This window comes from Triturus cristatus, chromosome 6 (assembly GCF_964204655.1).
Source record: "Triturus cristatus chromosome 6, aTriCri1.1, whole genome shotgun sequence".
NCBI classification, from domain to species: Eukaryota; Metazoa; Chordata; class Amphibia; order Caudata; family Salamandridae; genus Triturus; species Triturus cristatus.
The window spans coordinates 7667778-7693330 of record NC_140589.1 but is presented as its reverse complement, the minus strand read 5'-3'; positions in this window follow the sequence as shown (position 1 = coordinate 7693330).

The following is a 25553-nucleotide window of genomic DNA, read 5'->3' as shown; positions in this document are numbered from 1 at the left end:
ATGTATTGTCTAGTTTGTAAACAGGAAACAAAGGATTGTTCATTGAGGAGGTGCATGTTTCAATCACCCCTTGGTATTCAAGTTGATCTAAGATCTCCCTGACCTGTTTTTTAGCTTCTTGCTTTATTGGGTACTGTCTTTGTGTAGTAGGTTGATCTTTTAGCTGTATTTTGTGGTGAGGTGAGTCCTCATCCCATCCTACATGATTTTTGTATAATGCTGGGGCCTGAGCTCCTGCCCATTTCCTGGCATAAGTATATCTTAAGTGAATTGGAATATGGTTGGAGAAGGCCGGCATAATGATGTCCTCACCATGTGGGCACTCCCTGACAAATTTTGGTGGCCAGTCCTGTTCTGCTAGAAGTATATCATAACCCCTTGAAAGTTTCTCCCAAAGGAGTGCTTCACTTTTCTTGGTATGTCTCCCTCCATTTGGAGTGTTATTTCATATAAAGTTTGTAGAGTACTAACCCTGGTGTCTACAGTCTCTACTGTGATGTACTCATTCAGGTCCACTATCTCCAGAAGTTCCTTCAGGTTCTGGCAAGCTATTTTTACTTTTGCTGCACTGTCCAACATTGTCTGAGCCCATTCTCCGTTCTGAGCTGTGTTCTCAGTATTCTCGGCATGTCTGATCTTCAGACCTGCTACCTTCTTTTTTGTGAATTGAGGTTTTGATTTATTTTTCTGAATGTGTTGATTGTCTTTGGATTTCACGGGTTCTTCTTTGTGATCTGACCGTCCTCTTCTTTCTGATGTCTGTGACGATATCTGAAAGGTACGAGAGGAACGTGTATCAGTATCCAGATACCTGTCAGGTTTTCTTAAAGTATCCCTACTCCTGAGGTTATACCTCCTTTCAGAGGGCTCCTTTTGAGGAGATCTACCTCCGGATTGAGAACGTGTCTCTTTTGGATTTTGTTTATTAGTTTCCCAGTTTTTTTTTTAGAAGATGTAGGATTTTCAATATTAGAGTCCTTCTGAGGACCTTCAGACAGTTTTGTCTTCAAAGGTTTTTCACCCAAACTGTCTCTTCCTAATTCTACATAAGATTTTTCTATTATTCTGGGTATTCATGTTGATGCTCTGTTCCATCAAATTCTCTTAAGCGTTGGCGGATCGTCACTGATGGTGCCTCCCCTTTAATATTAGATAATATTGTTGAGACACAGTCGAAGTTTTTCAGTAATTTCATACCTAAATTCAGAGCAGGCTCATCTGGTATTACTGCAATTGATGGAACACCATGTGTTTTAGTATAGATGGCAGCAAAGACTGTGCCCCAAGTGGTGCAGTCTTCCAGTTGTGGTGTGATCCCCATTGATAAACAGATTGTTAGGATTCTGTGTTTCTCATAAGGGCTAGTATTTGGGAATACTGCTTCGATTTAAGTAATTTTTTGAGCTATCCAGAATGGAATTTGTTCACGTTCTGTGGGCATTTTACCCATGACTGCGTTTAAAGTCTGTGGAGTAATTTTTAGTGTATACCCTTGTTGAGGGGTTTGATTTGGAATGGTTATTGATGGTTGGACTGTGAAAGTCCGCATGACATATTGGACTAATGGTCTATACATTTTTATTAACTCTTGTAGTTGAGAAAGTATTTCCTCGTCTGACATTTCTTCGATGTCAGGATGAGGTGTGTAGCCGGCTAAAATCGGCCATGTTGCTCCTGGTCCACCTAGTGGACCGAGCCTGGTAATGTTTTTGTGATGTTTTAGGGCGCCTTTAAACCAGAGACTATGCTCCTGGTACGTGAGTGGAATTTCAATATCCTCGAAAGGAATATATTCATCAGGTGGTTCATCTTCTTTAAAGAAGTGAAATACTTTTGTTACTGGATTTGATTCTGGGAATACAATCCATGAATAGAATACCGAAAGGATTCGTGTGCCTCTATCACGAAAACTGCTCTACCACCTTTTGGTGTTAAGCCGTGTTTTATAAGTTTTAGAGTGATGGCTCTCCTTAAGTTTGGAGGGATGTTTATAACACCCTTATCGGTTTCATTTAAACCTGTAAAATTAAAAGCTGTTACGACCGGATCAGTCTCAGCATTATCCCCGTTCTGGGACATTGTTTTTTGAAAAATGTAGAATAAGTTTCAAGGAAACAAAGATAAGGTGCACAATATTTTTGTAACACTGTATCCTTCAACGTTGAACAAACCAAACAGCTAATATATAGAATTTTTGTCCTATTCAGCTTTGGTGGATACTTAACACTACCCATTCCAAATGTCTTATGGAGTATGTGAGTAGAGGTCTCTGAGAAAAGCACGACTGAGAAACTTCAGTATCTAGCGTTAAATTAGTGCTTTACCAAACGTTTGGGCGCCATGTAGTGTAGTTCCTATTTCCCGAATAGGCTCTGCGCATTGGAATAATATACCCTATAGATTTGGCATAGGACTGAGGTCAGTATGCCCCTTTCGAGTATATTAAACTTAATTAGTTTGTATCAGCTAACTCAGAGGCCAATAGAAACTCCTTGTTAACAAGAAGGGATTAGTTTCTGGCAACCGCATAAACAAGACAACATTGTTTCCCTTTAGAATCGGAACACTCTCAGAATCGTGGAAACAATAGAAAACAGGTTCACCCAGCTAACCCTGCATGCTTACTTTCTTCAGAGTTACACAGAAAGAATAGACGGGCGTTTCAATAAAAGTATTTATTTAACAGTCTTGTTTCTCATGTAAGAGATATGAGCTGTTACAATCACAAGACAGTATGAGAGATATATTATGTACAGCGTACGCAGGAGAAAGAAATAATACTGCGCTAGCATTATCTTTTAGCTATGACACATATATTCATATACATAAATAACATAAGCTAAAAATGCGAGTACTCATAAGAAGCTTCTCTAACTAGTTCTACCCCAGTGTACCTAACCTAAGTGTAGTACAATGTAAGAAGTAGGTGCTGTATTCTATAGGATGTTATTCTATAGTTTAGTATAGTATGCCAAGAGTCCCTCTAGGTTCTAGTCAACTCCATACCTTGAGAATGAGAGAGGTGGGAATCTTTTTACGGGTCTCGAACTCTAACACCCCGCGAAGGGAGTCAGAACACTGGAAGCTGGATTCTCTGCAAGCAGGGATGACAGCGTCTCTTGTCAGTGCATCAGGGCGGGACATTGACTCCTCTAAAGTCGAGGTCTCCTACTTGCTTGGGCACGGGAAGGTATATTTATAACTGGTAGGTGCCTTGGAATGTTAGCATTGACGTAAAGTCGGGCAGAGGAAGACGTCAGGAATGAACCCTTAAGGAATAGCAGTTCATGCATAATAAATGAGTTCTTGGAGAAATCAATAATCCAGTGCTAGGCAAAACTCACAAGAGCTTAAGGGTATGTAGGGGAATCTCCCAAGAGCTTAAGGGTCTGGTTTCTAAGAACTCGTTGTGACGTTGGGGTGGATGGATGTAGGTGACCATGCCTGTATTTGGATAGCATGGCTAATGCCTAAATAAGGACTGGGATCTTATGCCTATATAAGGGCAATGCGAATTGTGCCTATATGTCAGGGCTCACCTTCAGCTTCTCGCTGGTACTGTAGTCTTGCACAGGAACAGTAGTTGCTTGCTTCCCAACTCCCACTACCAACCACTCAGCCCCAAAGGAATACTTGGCGCTAACTGATCAGCAGGGGGAAGGGGGAAAGTGGATAAAATAATAAACAATAAAGAGAGACTGGTTCTGGACCTTCTGATTTTTCTATCTGGAAACCTTCTTCCGCCTTTGATCTGGCTAGCTGATGTCTCCCTAGAAAAACTAAGCACACAACAATTATTTGTTTTCCCTCCTCTACTCTATCCTACTTCATGCTTCTACATTTTCCTTTGAAATGCTACCTACCCAGGATCCTAAAACTCTGTGCCCCTCTCCTTGGCTCTATGCTGCCTTCTTCTCTCTCTGGTTCGAGTTGGTCTTCTTATCTATAAAACAGTTAATTTGTTATTACCTATTTATTCCTTGTTTCCTATTGTGTCCCCCTCCTACTCTTTAACCTACCAGTGTGAATTAACTGGGTCTTTCTCTTTATACGTCGTTGCTTCTTTCTTATGGTTTTATCTATTGTCTTTTAGATTGTTTCTTTCTTGTCTCTTTATTTTTTCTTGGTTCGGCTTCTCTCCACAGGAATTCTCAGTACAAATTCTATTCTGGATTATTCTCCTCAGGTATTACTTTTATCTTTCTTTTACTGTCTTTAATGTCTTATTGATGTCGTATCTCTTAGGACTTCTCGCAACCAAAAATCATTAATCTTCTCTTAATTTCTTTACAGGTTCCTGAGTCTTTAAATCTGCTGTCATTGGTAAGAATCTACCTTACGACATTGTATTCTTACAATTACTTATCATATCTTATCACTCTAGAAATTCTCTCAGAAATTCACTTAGCTTTCTTCCTCTTCCTTTTTTCAGGTTTAGCAGCTTCGCCGCTTGACTCGAAGGCGAAGAACAACGAAGCTCTGTCAGGAGGTCGGTAAGTATTTCTGCTCGGAGATTCCGAATGACTTCTTTCCTCACCTCGGGTATCTATGGTGGTTCTATGACTAACTAGGACGCTTGATAAACTCTCTTAAAACTCGAGCACTAAGGGTATTAATGCCTTAAACTACGGACGCTCTTAAATTCTGTCTTCTCTGTGGAAACGCTTCAGTGAAGTGCGCAATGCTTCAGGTGTGCGCGCGTCACGTCAGCTCGCTCCAGAATCTTGTAATCAACTAGACCGCAGACCCCAGCACCTTAGCGGCCATCTTGGAGTTGCGGACATGCCAACAACTCGACCACTGACGCCTGGTTTTCAACCCTGAATGATCACTAGTGTGTAACCAATTGCAAGTCTTTTTGGGACTGGAACTAGGGATCCTGACAGTACCCCCCACCAAAGATGGTCCTCCCTCCCTGGGTTTGGTTGGATAGCGTTGATAAAAAAGTCTTATTAGTCTAGGAGCATGCACATCTGAATCTAATTCCCAAGATCGCTCCTCTGGACCATAGCCTTTCCAATCAACCAGATAATACAGTCTTCCTCTGACTAGTTTTGAGTCTAAAATTTCTTTTACCTCAAACTCCACTCCTGTATCTAACTGAATTGGGTGCGGAATCGGCTCTTTTCTCAAATTTGGAACTACCTTCTTCAATAGGGAAACATGAAACACCGGGTGAATTTTTATTTGAAGGGCAAGGTCAACTTATAGGTCACCGGATTAATCTGCTCTGCAATGGGGTAAGGACCAATAAACCGGGGCTGAAATTTTCGGTTCTCTTTTAGTCTTAGATTTTTGGTATTCAACCAGACTTCGTCTCCAATTTCTAAAGGAGGAGGTTTCTTTCTTTTCTTGGCTGCGTACTTCTTATGCTTTTCCTTAGCTTGTTCTAGGTTTTTTTGATGCTAATTCATGTACAGAATTTAAATGAACCAGCAAGTCCTTGACTGCTGGGACTGAGAGCTCAACATCTTGTACTGCGGAATTGGGATGTCTACCGTAATTTAAATAGAACGGTGAATACCCAGTGGACACATTCTTCGCGTTGTTGTGAGCAAATTCTGCTGTCCACAAGTAGTCAGGCCATTCTCCATCCTGTTTCAAGGAAAACAATCGTAAATATTGCTCCAATTCCTGGTTCACTCGTTCCGTCTGCCCATCCGTCTCCAGATGGAAACTGGTGGAAAAGCGAGTTTCTACTCCTAATCCTTTCATAAAAGCCCTCCAGAAATGTGAGACAAATTGAGTGCCCCGGTCCGATATTATGACCTTGGGTATCCCATGCATCCTTACAACCTGTGTGTTAAAATGACTTGCTAACTGTTTCGCTGTTGGAATTCCCTTTAGGGCCAAGAAATGTGTCATTTTCGTGTATGCATCTACTACTACCAAAATTGTGTTTATTCCATGGCATGATGGTAAATCTGTGATTAAATCTAAGGTGATTGTGTGCCAAGGATGAGGAGAGATGGGCAGAGGTTGCAACAGCCCCTGAGGAGCATGCCGTTCTGATTTTCCCTGAGCGCATATCTCACAGGTTTTCACATATTGTTCTATATCCTTATTCATCTGTGGCCACCAATATTTTCTTTTTATTAAATCTGCCGTCTTGAACTCTTCCTTGTGTCCAGCCAACAAATGATAGTGACATTCCTGTAAGGCTTGATTCTGCAATGCTATTGTTGGCAAATACAAAGCCCCTTCTTTGTAAGGTAATTCATCTCGAACTTCTCTTCCATTCTCTTGCTGCGCCCAAGTCAGCATTTCTTCGGGGGTCAAAGCTTGGATCACCCTCTCCTTGAAGTTCAGTATGTCTGTGGCGCCAATAATTTTAGTATCTGGTATGATCGCTTGAGCACTAAGTGGGTTCTTTTCTTCTCCAGTTCCCATCCTGGACAAGGCGTCCGCCTTCCCATTTTGCGTACCAGGCCGATAAGTTATCACAAAGTCATAATCGGCAAAATAAAGTGACCAACGAAGTTGGCGAGGTGTCAAAGTTCTGGCAGACTTCAGGAATTTCAAATTGCGATGGTCCGTGTAAACTGTTACTACATGGTGAGCTCCCATTAGGTAGTGTCTCCACTCCTTGAAAGCGTCTTTTATAGCCAACAACTCTTTTTCCGTAATCGTATAGCTAATTTCGGCTGGCGTCAACTTCCTAGATCGATAGGCCACCGGGTGTAATTGGCCAGTCTTTTTATTCCTTTGAGAAAGCACTCCACCAACCGCAAAGTCAGAGGCATCTGTCTCTACATAAAAGGGCTCCATCGGATCGGCATGTAGGAGGACGGGCGCAGTGGTGAACTCACTCTTTAATTCCTGAAAGGCTTGCTCTGCTTCTTCTGACCACTCGAATCGTACCCCCTTCTTCAGTAATCGCGTCAGAGGTAGGATTCGTCGAGAAAATTCTCCAATAAACCTCCGATAGAAGTTTGCAAATCCAATAAACGCTTGGACTTCTTTGACACTAGTGGGTGACTTCTATTCAAGTACAGCCTGAATCTTCCGTCTGTCCATATGGATTCCAGTTGGCGAGATCACAAAGCCCAGAAATTCCACCTGCGAAACTCCAAAGGCACATTTTTCCAACTTGACAAATAATCTGTTCTCTCGCAGTTTCTGTAGGACTCCTCGAACTTGTGTTTGATGCTCCTGCGTATCTACTGAGTAGATCAGTATGTCATCAATATACACGATTGCGCATTGATCAATGAATTCACTGAGTACGTCATTTATGAAGTGCTGGAACGCTGCGGGAGCATTACACAAACCATAGGGCATCACCTGGTACTCAAATAGCCCCAAACGTGTCCTGAATGCCGTCTTCCACTCATCACCCTCTCTAATTCGAATAAGGTGGTAAGCTCCCCTTAAATCCAACTTCGTAAATATCCGCGCTCCTTTAATCTGGTCCAATAAGACGGAGCTAAGTGGAAGAGGATACCTGTTCTTTTTTGTTATGCGATTGATGGCTCTATAGTCGATACACGTCCTCAGCTCGCCCTGCTCTTTTTTAGGCACGAAAAACAGTGGTGAAGACACTGGGGATTGGGAAGGACGTATAAATCCATTTGCGAGGTACTTGTCGATATACTCTCTCAGGTGATGATTCTCTTGTTCCGTTAATGCGTACACCCGACTGCAAGGCAAGTTTGCCCCTGGCTCTAGGTCTATCTTGCAGTCGTAGACACGATGAGGCGGCAGTTGTTCGACTTCCTGCTCGTTGAAAACATCTTCGAAATCTTGATATTCCGGTGGTATTGATTACGCACACTGACACTTCGGCTGAACATAAGGCGTGAGCCAGGTTCTGTTTACTCGTCTCCTTTAAAGTTCCAAAACAGTGTTCTTTACAATACACTGAATTCATTTCAATTGTCCTATCATTCCAATTTATAGAGGGATTATGCTCCGTGAGCCATGGAAGCCCCAATATGAGTTGAAACTGAGGGGCATCGATTAGATTAAAGTGTATTGCTTCTCTATGCCCATTTTCTTGAATCAACTCTACCAATTCAGTATGACTGATTATAGGCCCTGAGGATAGATTGGTACCATCAATTGCTCTAACTGGTTCACCTTTTGCCTTGGCGATTGCTTGCAGTCCAATCTTAGCCGCGAACTTCAGATCACGGAAATTGCCTGTGGCTCCTGAGTCCACCATAACCGCTACTCCTTGCATTATTTCTTGACGGAATCGTATTGTCATGGATAAAATCAAATGCGGTGATGACGACTGTAATGTATTCGCCAACCGATGTTCCTGGGGAGTTGATTTCTGATTCGCATCCACCTGCACAACTCCTTCTACAGTTTTCCTTCGGCTTAAATGACCCCTTTGGCTTCTTTGGACAATTTCGCACAAAATGCCCACTAGAACCACAGTACATACATAAGTTGCTGACTCGCCTTTTCTCTTTCTCTTCTTTAGTAAGCGGCCCCCGAATAGTTCCTATTTGCATAGGTTCTGATCCTGAGAAACCTTCTGTGCTCTTCCCAACTTCAGTCTTTGCTCTGTCGAAACGTGGAACGGTACTTCGATACTCTCGTCTTCTCTCTCCTCTTCGCTCCCCTTGCCTGAAATCCAACTCTAGAACCAGATCTATAAGGGCGGAGATTTCAGTTGGACGGTTGGGTATCTGAGCCAAACCATCTTTTAGTTCGTCCCGCAGGCCTCGATAGAAAACTGCAGTCCGCTTGCTTTCCGGCCAGTCTGTTTCCGTTACAAGCTTGTTGAACTGAGCTAGGTAAGCCACTAAGTCTCTATTTCCCTGCTTCAGCTCCAATAGTTCATTGTCTACCGCTTGAGAGATCCGCCTTCGGTCAAAGATTCTCAGGAATTCTCTTTTGAACTCGTCAAAATTCTGCAACAATGGATCATCTTGTGAGACTATCGGCATCGACCATGCCGCAGCATCACCACTTAAGTATGACAAAATGAAGGCCACCTTAGATTGCGCATCAGGAAAGATAGAAGGACGACACATGAAATGAAGTGAGCATTGTGTAATAAACACCTGCGCCTTTTGTGGGTCCCCACTGAATCTCTCGGGTGCTGCCAAAGGTATTACTGGTGACAAGGAATGTATTACCTGTGTTGTTAGCTTATTTGTGTCTCCCATAGATGTGGTTGGACCCTCCCTTCCAGCAGTGTACGGTTGCCTAACTCTCTGTGCTAGTTCTGCCGTCTCTTTCCTTGAATTCATGACCTCCTGCCTTAGACTTTGATTCTCTTCTTTAACCGCTACCAATTCCTTTTGTATAGCCTCTAGGACCGACCCTAAGGTCTGTAAGTTTATTCCTTCAACCATTTCTTTTCTGTTCTGGTGCAAGATTTAAGACGTGGGCACTTCACTCTGTCAGGGCTCACCTTCAGCTTCTCGCTGGTACTGTAGTCTTGCACAGGAACAGAAGTTGCTTGCTTCCCAACTCCCACTACCAACCACTCAGCCCCAAAGGAATACTTGGCGCTAACTGATCAGCAGGGGGAAGGGGGAAAGTGGATAAAATAATAAACAATAAAGAGAGACTGGTTCTGGACCTTCTGGTTTTTCTATCTGGAAACCTTCTTCCGCCTTTGATCTGGCTAGCTGATGTCTCCCTAGAAAAACTAAGCACACAACAATTATTTGTTTTCCCTGCTCTACTCTTTCCAACTTCATGCTTCTACATTTTCCTTTGATATGCTACCTACCCAGGATCCTAAAACTCTGTGCCCCTCTGCTTGGCTCTATGCTGCCTTCTTCTCTCTCTGGTTCGAGTTGGTCTTCTTATCTATAAAACATTTAATTTGTTATTACCTATTTATTCCTTGTTTCCTATTGTGTCCCCCTCCTACTCTTTAACCTACCAGGTGTGAATTAACTGGGTCTTTCTCTTTATACGTCGTTGCTTCTTTCTTATGGTTTTATCTATTGTCTTTTAGATTGTTTCTTTCTTGTCTCTTTATTTTTTCTTGGTTCAGCTTCTCTCCACAGGAATTCTCAGTACAAATTCTATTCTGGATTATTCTCCTCAGGTATTACTTTTATCTTTCTTTTACTGTCTTTAATGTCTTATTGATGTCGTATCTCTTAGGACTTCTCGCAACCAAAAATCATTAATCTTCTCTTAATTTCTTTACAGGTTCCTGAGTCTTTAAATCTGCTGTCATTGGTAAGAATCTACCTTACGACATTGTATTCTTACAATTACTTATCATATCTTATCACTCTAGAAATTCTCTCAGAAATTCACTTAGCTTTCTTCCTCTTCCTTTTTTCAGGTTTAGCAACTTCGCCGCTTGACTCGAAGGCGAAGAACAACGAAGCTCTGTCAGGACGTCGGTAAGTATTTCTGCTCGGAGATTCCGAATGACTTCTTTCCTCACCTCGGGTATCTATGGTGGTTCTATGACTAACTAGGACGCTTGATAAACTCTCTTAAAACTCGAGCACTAAAGGTATTAATGCCTTAAACTACGGACGCTCTTAAATTCTGTCTTCTCTGTGGAAACGCTTCAGTGAAGTGCGCAATGCTTCAGGTGTGCGTGCGTCACGTCAGCTCGCTCCAGAATCTTGTAATCAACTAGACCGCAGACCCCAGCACCTTAGCGGCCATCTTGGAGTTGCGGACATGCCAACAACTCGACCACTGACGCCTGGTTTTCAACCCTGAATGATCACTAGTGTATAACCAATTGCGAGTCTTTTTGGGACTGGAACTAGGGATCCTGACACTATAAAAGGACGTTTCAGGAAAACCTATATACGGACACCTATAGCGGAATACAACTGCTCCTAACTAGGATTGCCACCCCTCTTGAGCGGGAATTTAAAGTAGATAAATAAGTGGCGTACCCAAGAGTAAGCAAAAGTCCTCTCAGTTTAGGCCATGAGATGAGTCTTGTGTAGAAAAACTGCATACGCTCATATCCCATTGAGGTATGTTACAACCAAGCTGGCTTTTTTAGGGTTGTTAAAGCCGCTCATGTTCCACATGATAAATCTAACGTCCAATTGAAGAATACCTAACCTGGACTATTCAGTGGGAGTCTAGGTGAATGTATGGAATTAATCACAGAACTCCTATCAACTAACTGCTCCGTTCCTCTTAGGAGGCATATGACCATAAGATTCCACTGTAGAGTTTGCCACAAATCAATTACCTACTTCCCTCCAAATTGTTCCTTCCGCCACCCACACCGAGAACCATCATCAGTGAAAAACATCCTCCCCCCACACCCTACAAACATCACATTGAAAGTAAAGAAATGAATGTTTCCCCATTAAATCCAACATGGGCATTACGCACTGGAGCAGCCAGAAGCCACCAACCCAAGGCTACTCACTCACCACTTGCTGCAGCTCAAGAACTGTATCTACCCTCTCCCATCTTACAATGTCGTTTTACTATTCATGAGCCAAATGTCTGCAGCTTGCTGCCGAGCCGCATTTATAGTTTCACACTGAGTCACTTAGCCCAATAATAGGGTCTCTACAAGGCAGCAATAACTGACAATTCCACTCCCCAATGCAAGTCCAGTATACATTTGAGCGATCCATATTTGCATAAACAGTACCGCATAGTCTGCACTGTCCTTCAATCAGTTATGGTGTAACTCTGTTATGTCCTTAGCTGACTCCCAGTGTTCTCACCCACAGACACCAGCTTAACAATGACAGGACTGGTTTAAATAGCCCCAATAAAACTTCAATTTCAGGGAAGAAGGGTCAATTTTATAATTTAGATCAGGAAGTGAAGCAGCTATCTCAAGTCGGGATCTTGGATAACAGCTCTTTGGCAGCCCAGAATGCTTCCACCCCGGAGTATTTTTGATTTGCTGTGTTTCTAACTGGTTCACCAGCACCCTCTCCTGCTGCTATGAGGGTATTATTTTTTTTAAATAGCTTTGAGTACTCCATGCCAGTGCATCAATTTTCACACTCATTGAAAAACAACAAATCACTAGCAAAGCAAATAGCTTTCATGGGTGAGACCTATTGTCAGTGCAGATGCTGGTTTGTTTTTTGCACTTCCTCACTTGCAATGTTCAGGCGCCTTATGTTGTAACGTTGCTCACCTTCCTTCCAGGGGTGTTTAGTTCATCAGTCACGTAGAGATAACCATTGGTTGTCACGGTTTTCTGTGATGGTAAACACCTTAAAGAGAATACTTAGATGGAGCAACAACCAGTGTTGATTTGGGTTAGCACAAACCTGATGTATTTTTTTTTGTTTAAACTCAGCAGCCTCAAATATACTTTTCAGTGTAGTTAATGATCAGGGTTGGTTTTGGCACCATCCATGTGAGAGAAGGCAAGCTTTTTTTAATCCCACAGTAGAGAACCTTGCAAAGAGAGCTTGTACCAAGCATTCTGCATTTTCTTGGTGATGAAAGCCATCAAGAAGACATTGGCAAAGCTCAGTTTCTTCAACGCATGGAGGATCATGTTGCAAAGCACTTTATCTGAGCTTTTTTGAGTAGACTGGTGACAATAGTGAAATTTGAGTTCAGTTTTAGGAAGGTCCTTAAAGATAAAGCTTGGATGTCTCAAATATCGGAGGCAGGCTCTTTCAGGGACAAACAAGTTCATCTGATGAATCAGCATTCTATGGTTTGCGAGTATAATGTTCCTGTGTTAATCTCACCCTTGTATTAATGGTGTTGTACAACTGTTTGACAGTATGTTCTATTTAGCCCACATAAGTTTTCTCATTAGGTTGCTTTACTTGATGCTGTATCAGATATTCCTCTATAGTGAAAACACTGCCATGTGATTTTCTTTACCACCAATGACTTGTATATTTTGGTTTATAATTTAGTCTCCATCATAGAATATATAGTTTACCATCAGCCTGATTTCTCTGCTAAAGCGCCTGCTGTTACACTGAAATGACCTATGTGATTGGTTTTGTGCTTTTTTTAGGTATAGATTTCTAGACGTCATACACACTGAGAAATTGAGTACTCGTTTGTGGGGTTCTTTTCTTCTTTATTTAAAGACATGTGCAGAAAAAGAGAAACAGATGACATGTGTTTTGCCCAGAGGCCAACAGGCCAGGGCTTTCTCAAGGCAGGTGAATCTTTTGCAGTTGGTGTTAAGTATTGATCCAAATCTATTCAGAAGTGCGCTCGGACTGCATTTTGACTTAGGAGATTATTATGCGTTAGCTAATGCTTTGATAAATGCTCTTTTATTGAATGCCTTATTACATTCAGAACACTTACATGGCTTCTCGATAGTATAGTTTTGCCCATGTCCTAGCAGCTGTACCTTTGAGGTGAAAGCCTCAGATGTGTTTTCTGATGTTGAGACAGATGATTTTTTTGTTTGAAAGCCTTTTCACATTCAGTACATTTATACGGTTTCTCACCAGTATGGGTTTTCTGGTGAAGTATTAAATGAGAACCTTGTGTGAAAGCCTTACTACATTCAGAACATGTATATGGTTTCTCACCAGTATGTGTTCGCTGATGACTTAATAAAAGCGCTTTCAGGCTAAAACGGTTGTCACATTCAGAGCATTTATACGATTTCTCACCAGTATGGGTTTTCTGGTGAATTTTTAAAATAGATCTTTGTCTGTAAGCCTGATTACATTCAGAGCACTCAAATGGTTTCTCACCAGTATGTGTTCGCTGATGAATTGATAAAAACTGTTTTAGCTTGAAAGATCGATCACATTCAGAGCATTTATATGGTTTCTCACCAGTATGGGTTCTCTGATGATGTGAAAAATCAGACTTTTGCCGGTAAGCCTTGCCACATACAGTACATTTATATGGCTTCTCACCAGTATGTGTTCGTTCATGTACTGATAACTGATGCTTTTTAATGAACGCTCTCTCACATTCAGAACATTTATATGGTTTCTCACCCGTATGTATTCGCTCATGCATTGATAAATGATGCTTTTGTCTGAATGCCTTTTCACATTCAGAACATTTATGTGGCTTCTCACCAGTGTGAACGTTCTGGTGTATTAATAAATGATGCCTTTGCCTGAAAGTCTTGTCGCATTCAGAACATACATATGGTTTCTCCCCAGTATGTGTTCGGAGATGAATTGATAAAAGTTCTTTTAGCCTGAAAGCGTGGTCACATTCAGAACATTTATATGGTTTCTCACCAGTGTGGGTTCGGATATGGACTAATAAATATTCCTTTGTTTTGTATGCCGTATCACATTCTGAACATTTATATGGCTTCTCACCAGTGTGAATGTTCTGGTGTATTAATAACTGACGCCTTAGCCTGAAAGCCTTGCTGCATTCAGAACATCCATATGGCTTCTCACCAGTGTGGGTTCGGATATGGACTAATAATCCTTCCTTTGTTTTGTATGCTGCATCACATTCTGAACATTTATACTGCTTCTCATCAGTGTGAACGTTCTGGTGTATTAATAAATGACGCCTTTGCCTGAAAGTCTTGTTGCATTCAAAACATCCATATGGTTTCTCACCAGTGTGGGTTCGGAGATGAATTGATAACATTTGTTTTACACGGAAAGCTTTATCACATTCAGTACATTTATATGGTTTCTCACCAGTATGTGTTCGGAGATGGTATAATAAACCTTCCTTTGTTTTGTATGCTGTGTCACATTCTGAACATTTATACGGCTTCTCTTCAGTGTGACTTCTCTGATGGACCAATAAACTGTCATTTGAAGCAAAAGCCATGTCACACAGAGCATTTGTGATTTTTCAGGTGGACTCTTGGTTGAACATGTCTATAACCAGTATTGCTGCATGCAGAAGATTTACAAACTTCTTCAATTTTGTGACTTATATCTTAAGATATTCATCTTCAACAAATAAAATCCTTGCATATTTAAGCGTATTTATATCATCTCCTCTATTAATGTCCGTATTTATCAGTATTTTGATGTTCTGTTTAATCTCTTTACATTGAAGGTGTAGTCATTCAGTATATTACGTAGCCTGTTTCACGTGCATTCCAGGTAACAGACTCACGCTCCACTCCAGGTAAACTGCGGGAATAAACATACTTATATCAGCTCTTTGGTGTGCGGTACAAGTGGGTGTCAGGACGAGATTCTTTGCATTGGAAGTCGATTTCACCATCATGAGAAATATACATGATTTTTTGTAAATGAAAATATCTAGTTTGTATCTCTTTTTTATTTTTCAGACTTGGTATCTCCTCGATGGGGCTCTAGTGGCTGATGTCTGAAGCTCCTTCTTTGACTCTTGATATCATTCAAAGGAATTTACTTGTTCTGTGTTTCCATATCCATTTGTACAGAGGACTTGCTTACAAACATGTAATGTTCTTTTTTTCTTTCTTTGTTTCAATCACCTGTCAGACTGAAAAAAGAAATCCAGAATTAGTGTTGCATGAGAACAAAATAAGGAAATCCTAAACAATAATCTAACACTATAGGCCTGATTTACAGTTTGGTGGATTGATGTCAGGATTTCCTGGAGGATCCCTGCCAAAAACACAATGGTGGCTAGTAGTTTGATAGCAAAGACTAATAGAAGGAAATGAATGGTGTTAAAAAACAATGTTTAGAAATTGAGCTGGCAGCGCTGGAAACTTAGAGGGCTGCCAGATCAGTTTTCCCTGCAGCGCTCTAGTTGTTCGTTCAGGGCACAAATGGAATGTGAAGCAAGCGCTGGCTAAAGAATGTGCTCTTCACCGGAGTGAACTCCTGAGGAAGCAGCCTCCAGGGTTTCTCCATCGTGAAGTTCAGTCAGGGTAGTGGCATAGTTTAAAAATGCAATAGTTTCTTCAATCTTAAGTTGCGGTAAGGAGTCTGTCTGGAGGAGTAGTGCCTTGACCTAGAGTCCGCTATTCTTATTTAGAGTAGCGTCTCTTCTCTTAGACAGGGCGCTGAAGTATCTTGTTGTGCCATAAATTCACGAATAAAAAAAGAGCATTTCAGAGACACTATCTGTGAGATTAGTGTCAAAGCTAGTATAACGCTACAACGTTTTTTGCAGTACATAGGAAACAAATAAGTCCGCAAGTTTAGAAATATAACTTAACTGATCTTTCCTTCACTTGAGAAAACATCCTGACTTAAGGAACAATAGAACGCTGAAGTAGTTCATAAGAACTATTTACTACATGAAGATAAACGCTTACCTGAGTGTACATAAGTTCATCAGCCTCAGCCTTCCATCGTCCTCCTGATTCACACAAGCACTTTCTCTGGAAGGAAAACACATAAACCAATTAAATTGCATATTGTTATGAACTGAATTAAAAGTAAAAGAGCAGTTGATGTCATATTGTAAATGTGAATGAAGAAAAAACAGCTTAGGTACAGGAAAGAATATCACTCATGTTATATAGAGGTGGAGCATAAGCCCTAGACCGTTTAGGTATGTTATTTAAGTTATTAAATCAGAGGTTAGAGTGTTAGAATTGGATGTGTTAGTGCCCCATCATTTATGCTTTACACTGTGTTATGTTAGCATTCATGAAGCTAATTTGTATTAACCATTATTGCAAATACATGTGATCAGTTCCTTCTACTATTGTGCGGGGTAAAGTTAGCATCTGTGACACCATTTTCTTCCATGTAGCTGGCAAATTGGGTTGTGATCGAAACCAAGCATTTGTGCACCTTTCTTTCTGCCTCGGCAGAAAGCTGCTGCTCTGTTATTTCCTCTTATCATATCCAAGGCTGAAACCCAGATGTACCAATGAATAGTCTATTCTGCCTTTGCATGCCTATCCCTGGTCGTAGCTATGCTTCCACACAAGAGAGAGCTGAGAGTGAACAAGACGACCTGGGGAGTCTGATAGCGTGTACCCATTCTGCAGGTGGCAGGTCATCTTTCTGTGTCTCCCTTTGTTCAGCCTTAGCCCAAGCTGTATTTTTCCACCAGGGGACGGGACTTGGGGGTTGTTGGAAAGCTTATTTTGTGTTACCAAGTGTTCTGAAATCAATCCCTCAACAGCTATCCCATGAGGCTGATCAGACCAGACTCCTCTACAGTGTATTACTAATGAAAGAGTTAGTTTGTATTCTCCACCGTCATCCTGACTTTTAATTTCTTGGAAGGCAAAGAGGAGGTCGCAAGTGACCCGGGTTGCCCGTTTTGGGTCACTTCCTTCAGTTGGCGCCCGAACAGGGACTCAAACGAATTGGGCTGACCCATCGTGCCCGCAATCGGGTGTGGAGGACGGGACCGCGTCGGGTCGGATGGGCTAATCGAGGATCCCCACACAATAGAGCTTAGTTCTCGCAGCTACTCCGCCTGTCTGATCGGGCGGTGCCTCACCCAGCAGTCATCCCGGCTGGGGTCCTGAAAAGGCAAAACCATTAAACCCTTGGATCTGACCGTTTGGCCCGAAGAGTCTGTGGTGGAGAATAACTTTGCTTGACCTGTGTGCACCAGGTGAGTTTGTCTTGCCTCTTGGTAAATATGACGCCATCTTGAATAATCTTGAATATGGTCTGAGGACTATTCCTAGCTTGCTTGAACTTGGTGAGTCTGTGGACCCTGGAGGTACAGAGTGTTAGTGAACGCTCTGCCAGGCCACCTGCTGAATTTGGCTTTCTCTTGAAAAGGTCTGGGGCTAGAGCCTATCTTCTTGTTTTGGTACAGTCTTCGGACTGTCTTGTCTTGGTACAGTCCACGGACTGTCTTGGTTTTGGTGCAGCCTACAGGCTGCCTTTTGAATTTTCTTTGTTTTATGTGTTTGTGTGGGCAGTGAATGCGCCTCATATTACGATGCCTTGTCTGAGTAAGCTATGGTGTTTGGGGTGCCGGCGTTGTTCCGCCAAAGCTCGGCTGGAAAAGAGGCAACCCGCGCCTCGATAAGGCACCCCGAATTTTGATATGTATACCAAGCACGGCATTGGCCCTATTATGTTTAGTACACTATGGCACACATATACGAGAGACAATGCTGAGCTTCAGTGGCCACCGACAGGTACTTTTGATGAACAGAAATTGAACTATTTACAGGATAAGTTGTTTGCCAGAAGAACCAGGCAGTTGATGTTTGATTCTCATATGGCAGAGGAAGCTAGGCAGAGGCGAATGCAAGGAGAGAAGGAGGCCCGGAGAGGAAAAATGCAACAGTAACTCAGAAAGCAGTAGCCTACGATAGAGAGGAAATAGAGAAAGGTATAGAGTGTGCTGATAGGAAGTTCCGATTGCAATGTGACAAGTCCTAACTTGCCGGAGAGGAAGGTGATGCTTTTGTGGAGGAATTATTAGAAGCTCGACCTCCGCCTCCCTACACCCCACAGAGGATATATCCTGTTATTCCGACATCCCAGTCTTCTGCCCCTCCTGTTTCTGCATCTGCTCCTTCTGTCTCTGACTTGGCTGCTCCAGCTACGGCCCGCCTGTCTCCCCCTTGGTTTTGCAAATTACGGGTGCAGTGGCTGCAGGTCTTCCCGCTGTGTCTGCGGTCCCCGTTCAGGCTTCACCCCCTTCAGCACAATCATTGTTAACATTAGTGCCCGCCCCTTCACCCATTGTGTCTTTTCTGGATATTTCATTACCAGCATCGTCGGGTGCTGGGACACCAGTGCGTGGGCTGGAAGAAGGGAACTGGGCAGCGGCACAGGAGCGAAAGGGGAGGGTGCTGATTCGATCTGATGTGGGAAATGAGCAGAAAAAGATGGTGACTGATCTGGCTGCACCATGGGCACGGAACCAGATTTACAGCGTGGAGGACGTGTGGTGAAAGATTTTGAGCCATTTGTACAGCAGCATGCCCTCAAACATATGTCGGCTACGTTAATTGGGTTGTGGGAACAGTGTTTCGGTGGTGTAGCACCCCAGATAATTTATGACATCCGAGACCGCGTATATGCTACTGACATGGCCCCTAATGAGGTCTTTAGTAATGTTGCGACGATGATTGGTTACCGGGGTAGGTTGCATTAGAAAATACAGACAGTGTCCCAATTCCCAATGAGAGAGGTGCATCCTATTTTCCATTCAGAGATCCCAGAGAGGCGTAATGCACACGACGTTGTTGTTTAACAACGAGTAGAGGCTCGTTTTCAGGAACAATGGGTTTACACTCCATGGAAAAAGGAGTGAGGTGTTAGCCCTTAAGAGTCAGCTGCTGGATGCTAGAAAAAACCCAACTGCATATTACAAAGAATTAACAGAGGCCGCCTCATCGACCGTGATGACTCTGGCAGATATTGAGATGTTTTTTGGGTTGTTGGTACAAGTGGACATATGGAGGCAGGTTCACAAGTAGGACGATGTTGTGGAATTGGGTGGCACTTGGAATGAGATTAGGGCATGGGATCAGGAGCACAAGCCAGTTGAGAAGCCTAAGGCTGAGATACTAGCTTTGCCAAGTCGTATCATTACCTACATGCATTCTCTCATCCCACCCAGGCGAGTGTAATGGGATAAGTTAAGTTAACAGCATGTCGTCAGAAGAAAGATGAAAGTGTATCCGATTTTTTCACTTGGTTTGAAGGGGTGTTTCTGGATTTTAGTGGACAAGATTTGTCGGTAGAAGGAGGTGTCCGGTTGTTTGTTAACAGATTTGTAATGAATCTGCTTCCTGAGGTTGCGACTTGGTTGCAGGCTTCTGAGAGTACTTGGACTACATCCTCCCCTTCAGTGATATTGAGTATGGCCCAGTATTATGAGCATAGGGAGAATGAGGAGAAGGAAAGGGTGGATAAGAAGTATAAGGAATTGAAGACTAAGGTACTAATGCAGCAGGCAAAGGGTGGTCCGGCAGGGGACATTGACATTGTTACGGCCCAGCGGTCGCGTGGCACTGGCAGAAACAGCGTGCCTGTGGGGCCGAACCAGTGTGCGTATTGTAAAAAGGAGGGACACTGGCAGAGTGAGTGTCTGGAGTTGTTGTAGAAAGTCGCGACCCCCAGAAGCCGGGGTTCTAGTGGACTAGGTTGTGGTGGGAGTGGTCGCAATGAGGTCCTGGCTGGTGCATTTTCAGGGGGTCGTTCTGATCAGAACTATTTTGATGACCACCGAGGAAGGCAGTACTATCACGACAATTATGATCTGGATGAGGTGACCAGGACAGCCAGGGACAGGGTGAGGGAACAGTTCAAATACCTGTAGATCAGTGTGGTCCTTATGTCACAGCAGATTTGCATGGCTCGGCTAAAAAGTTTTTGGTGCATAAAGGTGCAATTAATAGCTCTGTTTCCCGTTCACTGGTCCCTGGTGCAGCGCTGCCTGGCGACAACAATGTCTCAGTAGGCTTTTCAGGTGTACCGGTTGTGAGCCCCATTTCCGAACCCCTGGCTTTGACTATTGGCCCTTTCACTGTGGACTCACCATTCTTGTTGACGACGAACTGCGGCGAGAATCTGATGGGATTAGATTTGTTGAAGAAGTTGCATGCTGCGATTTCATGTTCTCTGGATGGTGTTTATAGGACTATAGGGCCGAACATAGCTAGTACCAAACAGTGTTTTTCAAAGGATGCGCCGCTTCCTGCTGAATTTAAGGACGTGCCGCCCACATTGTGGGCGACAGGAGATACTGCTGTAGGGCTGTTGTGGAAACCACCAGTCTCTATTACGATTAAGGATAACGCTGTCCTGCCTTACATTGCCCAGTATAAAATACCACAGGCGGGGAAACGGGCTTTGCTGCAGATTATACAGGAATTGATTAAGTCGGGGGTGGTTGAGGAGACAGTAGCGAATGTGTGTAATAGCCCTATTCTTCCCATCCTTAAAAAGGCATCCTTGGATTCCTCTGATGCTCATCCCGATGTCTATTGTTTTGTGATTGATTTGCGGGAGTGTTATACCTGTCAGCCCTTTGGGTGGTCCCTCCTCATCATTATTTATTTTGTCCCACTTTTGCCTCAAACCCTGTTTGAATTTTTCCTTTTTGGGAACCACCAGACTTTTTCGTGTTGCTGCAGATTCAGGGAGCCATTTTAGCTACCCCTGAAACTTCTGTCTGAGGGCCTGAAGCACAAAATGGTGGCCACCTGTGACATCACCAGCATCCACTGGAACCTACCAGCACCTTCCAGAACATTCCAGAAGATTCCAGAACTCTGTGACAGTTGGAGGCGGTTTAGAATGTTGGGAGGTTAAGACAGAGTGTTGGCAGTTGGAGCTGGCAGTTGGCACCTGACTGGTGAAGGGAGAGCAGCACAACAGTGAAGGAGGAAGGAGTGAAGCAGCAGGGGTGGAAACTTGTGCCTGGAGTGGGGTCCATAAACCCACCCTTGATACTAGTCCCTACTGATGGATCCCAGCCTGTAGCCCTGTGTGGGAAGAAGCCAGAAAAACTCATCCTAAGGACCTGGACAGCAGGAACAGGCCTTAGAAGCAGAAAGCAGCAAGATCCTGACCTGGAAACTGGTTTCCCTGGAGTCCGGCGTCGAGTAGCCTGAGACCTGGAGCCTGAGGTGGAGAAGCGGCGCTGACTGAAGAAGCAGACGTCGTACCCGGAGCCGCCTGAGGTCGTGAGAGGGCGCCGACGGAGGTCGTGAGGAATACCAGAGGTCGAGGAGGAAGTTAACCGAGGTCGAGTGAGCGGCGTCATCGGAGGAGTGAAGTCCGCCCTCCGGAGTCGTCGGAGACCGAGGTGAAGTGTACCGGAGGTCGGGAGTGAGGATCGCACTCCGGAGTCGCCCGGAACCTGAGAGGAGGAGCACCGGAGGTCGGGGGTGAGGATCGCACCCCGGAGTCGCCGGAAGTCGACATCGAGGCCAGGCCGGCCGACGTCATCGAAGCCGAGAGCGCCATCGGACCGGAGCCGCCCGAAGTCGACATCGAGTAGAGACTGCCCGACGCCGTCGAATCGGAGGTCGAGATCGAACCGAGGCCGCCGACATCGGACCGGAACCGCCTACCGGCGTCGTCAAAGAACTGACATTGTGCCGAGGCCGCCGAGATCGAACCGGAACCGCCTCACGGCATCGACACGACTCCAGCGGCGTCGGAGCATCAGAAAAAGGGCAGTAAGTGGAGTAGAGGGCGCCTAAGGCCCTGTGGAGACCTGAGAGACTGCTCTAAGGGGCTAGGGAGGTGCTGGAACCAACCTGACCGTGCCGGGGGTGAATTGGGACTAACCTAGAGAGGTTGTGTGGAGAGAGAAAGCCAGGGCACTGGTATTCCCCCCTTGATCTACCTCAGTTTAGGCCTCAGCCTTGTCCCAGCCAGGGAGTAGAACCCCTCAAGCCTTCCACAACCCTACAAGCTGTGCCTGGGCCAAATCAGCCCTTAAGAATTGAAAAGTGATCTGATTACATGAGTGTTGCTGTATACTTTTAATTATTTATTGGGGGCACTGTATTTATTGAGTTTTTACATATTTATTGCTTCACTATATTTATTGGTCTACATGACTTGTTGGTGTACAATATTTATTGGTTCAGTATTTAATGCCTCAGAATATTTAATTGCCTGTATTACCTGCACTTAGATTTATGTCCCTTGTATTTATGATCATCCCTATTTATTGAATCTTCAGACAATATTTATTTGACCTGCACTATTTAAAATTTGTATATTGTGATTGACTTATTTATTTTCTCCAATCAGCAACTAAGAGAAAAAGCAGATAAAGAAAGTTATTTTCATAATTTTTACGGTGTAGAGTCGTTTTTGGAACGGATGCACGCATGGTTATTGTTTGGGTATGTTGTATGCTTAGCACGGAGCCTGATTCCTGACCACTCGAGCCAAGCTACCACAGTGTGTTCGGGGAGTCCACCACCACCCTGCGGAGTGGGAGTGGGCTGTTTCCAACATAAATTGGTGGCAGCGGTGGGATCGAGCTGTGCCTACGTATACTCAACAATAACTGTGGGTAGTCCATAGGCCTACACCGGGAGTTTTCTCAAAGCGGCCTTCCTAATTGTGGGTTTTTGTTTTTTCCAAATCTACTCTGGTGGTGGGAGGAGGTATTAATAAAGGTACCCCCCTGCATAGTTACTGCACAAAAACCTGTCCTCTAACCTGAGTGGGCGAGATGGAGTTTGTACTAGAAAATCTAGAAACGTACACGGTGGCCCAACTCAGGGAGTTTTGCCAGCGGGAGGGGGTGTACTGTCCCCCAGGAGCAAAGAAGGGTGCACTCCAAACCAGCTTAAGGGCTTGGGGGGAGGCACGCCGAGAAAGCAAGGCTGAGGAGGAGGACAGGGATAGAGAGCCTGACCCCGAGGGGGCTGAGATGTACCAACCTGAGGTGGGGAACCTGTCAGCAGGGCCCAGAACCATTTCTAGGAAGGGCAGCAGTGCCTCTAGCGGTGGCTTGTCTGAAGTGGAGCTAACAGACCGGAGGGAGAAAAGACAGCTCACATGGGACTTAGCAAGGCTGGAAAAGGAGAAGGAGGAGCAGAGGATGGCCCATGAATTACGACTGAAAGAAATAGATCTTCAGATCTTGAGAATCGGGGCACAACCTGTTCCTAATGGTGGCAGCCAAACCCAAGAGATCACCAGGGAGCCTAAACCATACCTGCCAAAGGACATAGTAGCTAGCTATGGAGTGGGCGACGATATCGCCAAGTGGCTAGCGGCCTATGAGGTCTCGTTGAGGGCCCATGGGGTTCCAGAGAAGTACTGGGGAGGGGGATTGTACAAGTACATGCCTCCAGCTGGTAGGGATGCTTTATTGGCCCTCGAGGAGGATGAGCAGACCCACTACCCCACCATGAAACTGGCGCTCATCAGAAAGTTTGGACTAACACCTGAAAAGTACAGACAGAAGTTCAGGGGTAGTCACAAACTGGGCACACAGAATTGGGTGGACTTCCTGGACTATGCAAAGAAGGCAATGGAAGGTTGGATTCAGGGCAGTGAAGTGAGGAACTACGAGGAGTTGTTTGACCTAGTACTGAAGGAACACCTGCTCGAGAAATGTTTCCCTGAACTGCGGCAACACCTGGTGGATAGCAAGCTGACCAGTCCCCGGAAGCTTGCTGAGGAGGCGGACATTTGGGCTAGTACCCGGGTGTCAACAAGGGGGACTGGAGGGGATACTCAAAAGGCCGGACAGGGCGCCCCCCAGAAGAAAGAGGGAGGGGAAAAGAAAAAGGAGTTCTCCAAAGGCCCCCAAAATAACTTCCAAGGGAAGGGAACAGGATTCACCCCTAAGGCTAACCCGCCCAGAAACCCTAATCCTGGCCAGAGTCAGCAGCCCAGGGTTGTCCATTGCTATGAGTGCGGTGGCGTTGGACACTATAAAGGAGATCCGAAGTGCTTGAAACGACCACCCCCTCCCACTGGAGGAAAGACCCCCGGAGTAGCTAGTGTAGTGCTCGGGGAGGAGATGCCCTTAACTAAGGGAAGGGAGTGGGCGGGTGTCACTTTAGTGTCCCTGGGAGAACGGGAGATGGTTCCTAAGATCCAGGTGCCCGCAAATACCGCAAAGTATGGGCAATGGGTCACCATCAACGGCCAAAGAGGGGAGGCTCTGAGAGACACAGGAGCCAGTATGACTATGGTGCGTAGCCAACTGGTGTCTCCAGAGCAGGTAATTCCCGATGTACTCCACCCAGCCGCGATGGCTGACGGCAGAACAGGCCACTATCCAGTGGCCGAGGTTCCCTTTGAATGGGGGGGGGTTGCAGGTTCACTTCGAGTTGCCGTAAGCCCTGCCGTGCCAGTCGATTGTCTGCTGGGGAATGACATGGAGCACAACGCTTGGAAGGAGGTGGAATACCGGACTCACACTGAGATGCTGGGTACACCTGACTGGGCCTGTGTTAGCACAAGGTCCACGACTACCCGAAGAGGGAGTTCATTTCGGCTGGAGCCTGGAACAAAGGCCCAGCCAGCTGCCAGTCAAGGGAAGAACAGAGGACAGGAGGAGCCTGCCTCGGCGTCCCCACCCCGTAGGACGGATAGGCCACCGGAGGTGGTGGACCAGGAGTCTGCGGTGGGGGACGTTACCAACCTGGAGGATCTACCCATCCCGGCCGAGTGGCACGTGGAGGGAGGCCCGTCCAGGGAGGAATTCTGCCAGGGCCAGAGGGAGTGCCCTACCCTTGAGGGGCTGAGGCGACAGGCCGAAGCCCAGGCAGCAGGGAACGTTGAAGGGAACTACAGTGTTTACTGGGAGGATGGCCTCCTCTACAGTGAACCCAAGGCACCCCTACATGGATCGTCACGAGCCTTGGTAGTCCCTCAATGTTATCGAGCCTTCCTTCTGGAGTTGGCTCACGAGATACCATTGGCAGGACACCTGGGGCAAGACAAGACCTTCGCCCGTCTTGTCCCACACTTTTATTGGCCTCAGATGAAAGTGTCGTCCGATACCTACTGCCGGACATGTGTGTCTTGCCAAGCCAGTGGGAAAACAGGGGTGAAGCTGAAAGCTCCCCTGGAACCACTTCCTGTCGTTAGCACCCCCTTTGAAAGGGTGGGCATCGACATTGTGGGTCCATTAGATCCGCCAACTACAGCTGGTCACAGGTTTATCCTGGTTCTGGTGGATCATGCCACACGGTACCCAGAGGCAATACCTCTGAGGACCATAACAGCACCTGTTGTGGCAAGGGCCCTGATGGGAATCTTTACCCGAGTGGGTTTTCCCAAGGAAGTTGTGTCCGACAGGGGGACCAACTTCATGTCAGCGTATATGCGGGCGATGTGGAAGGAGTG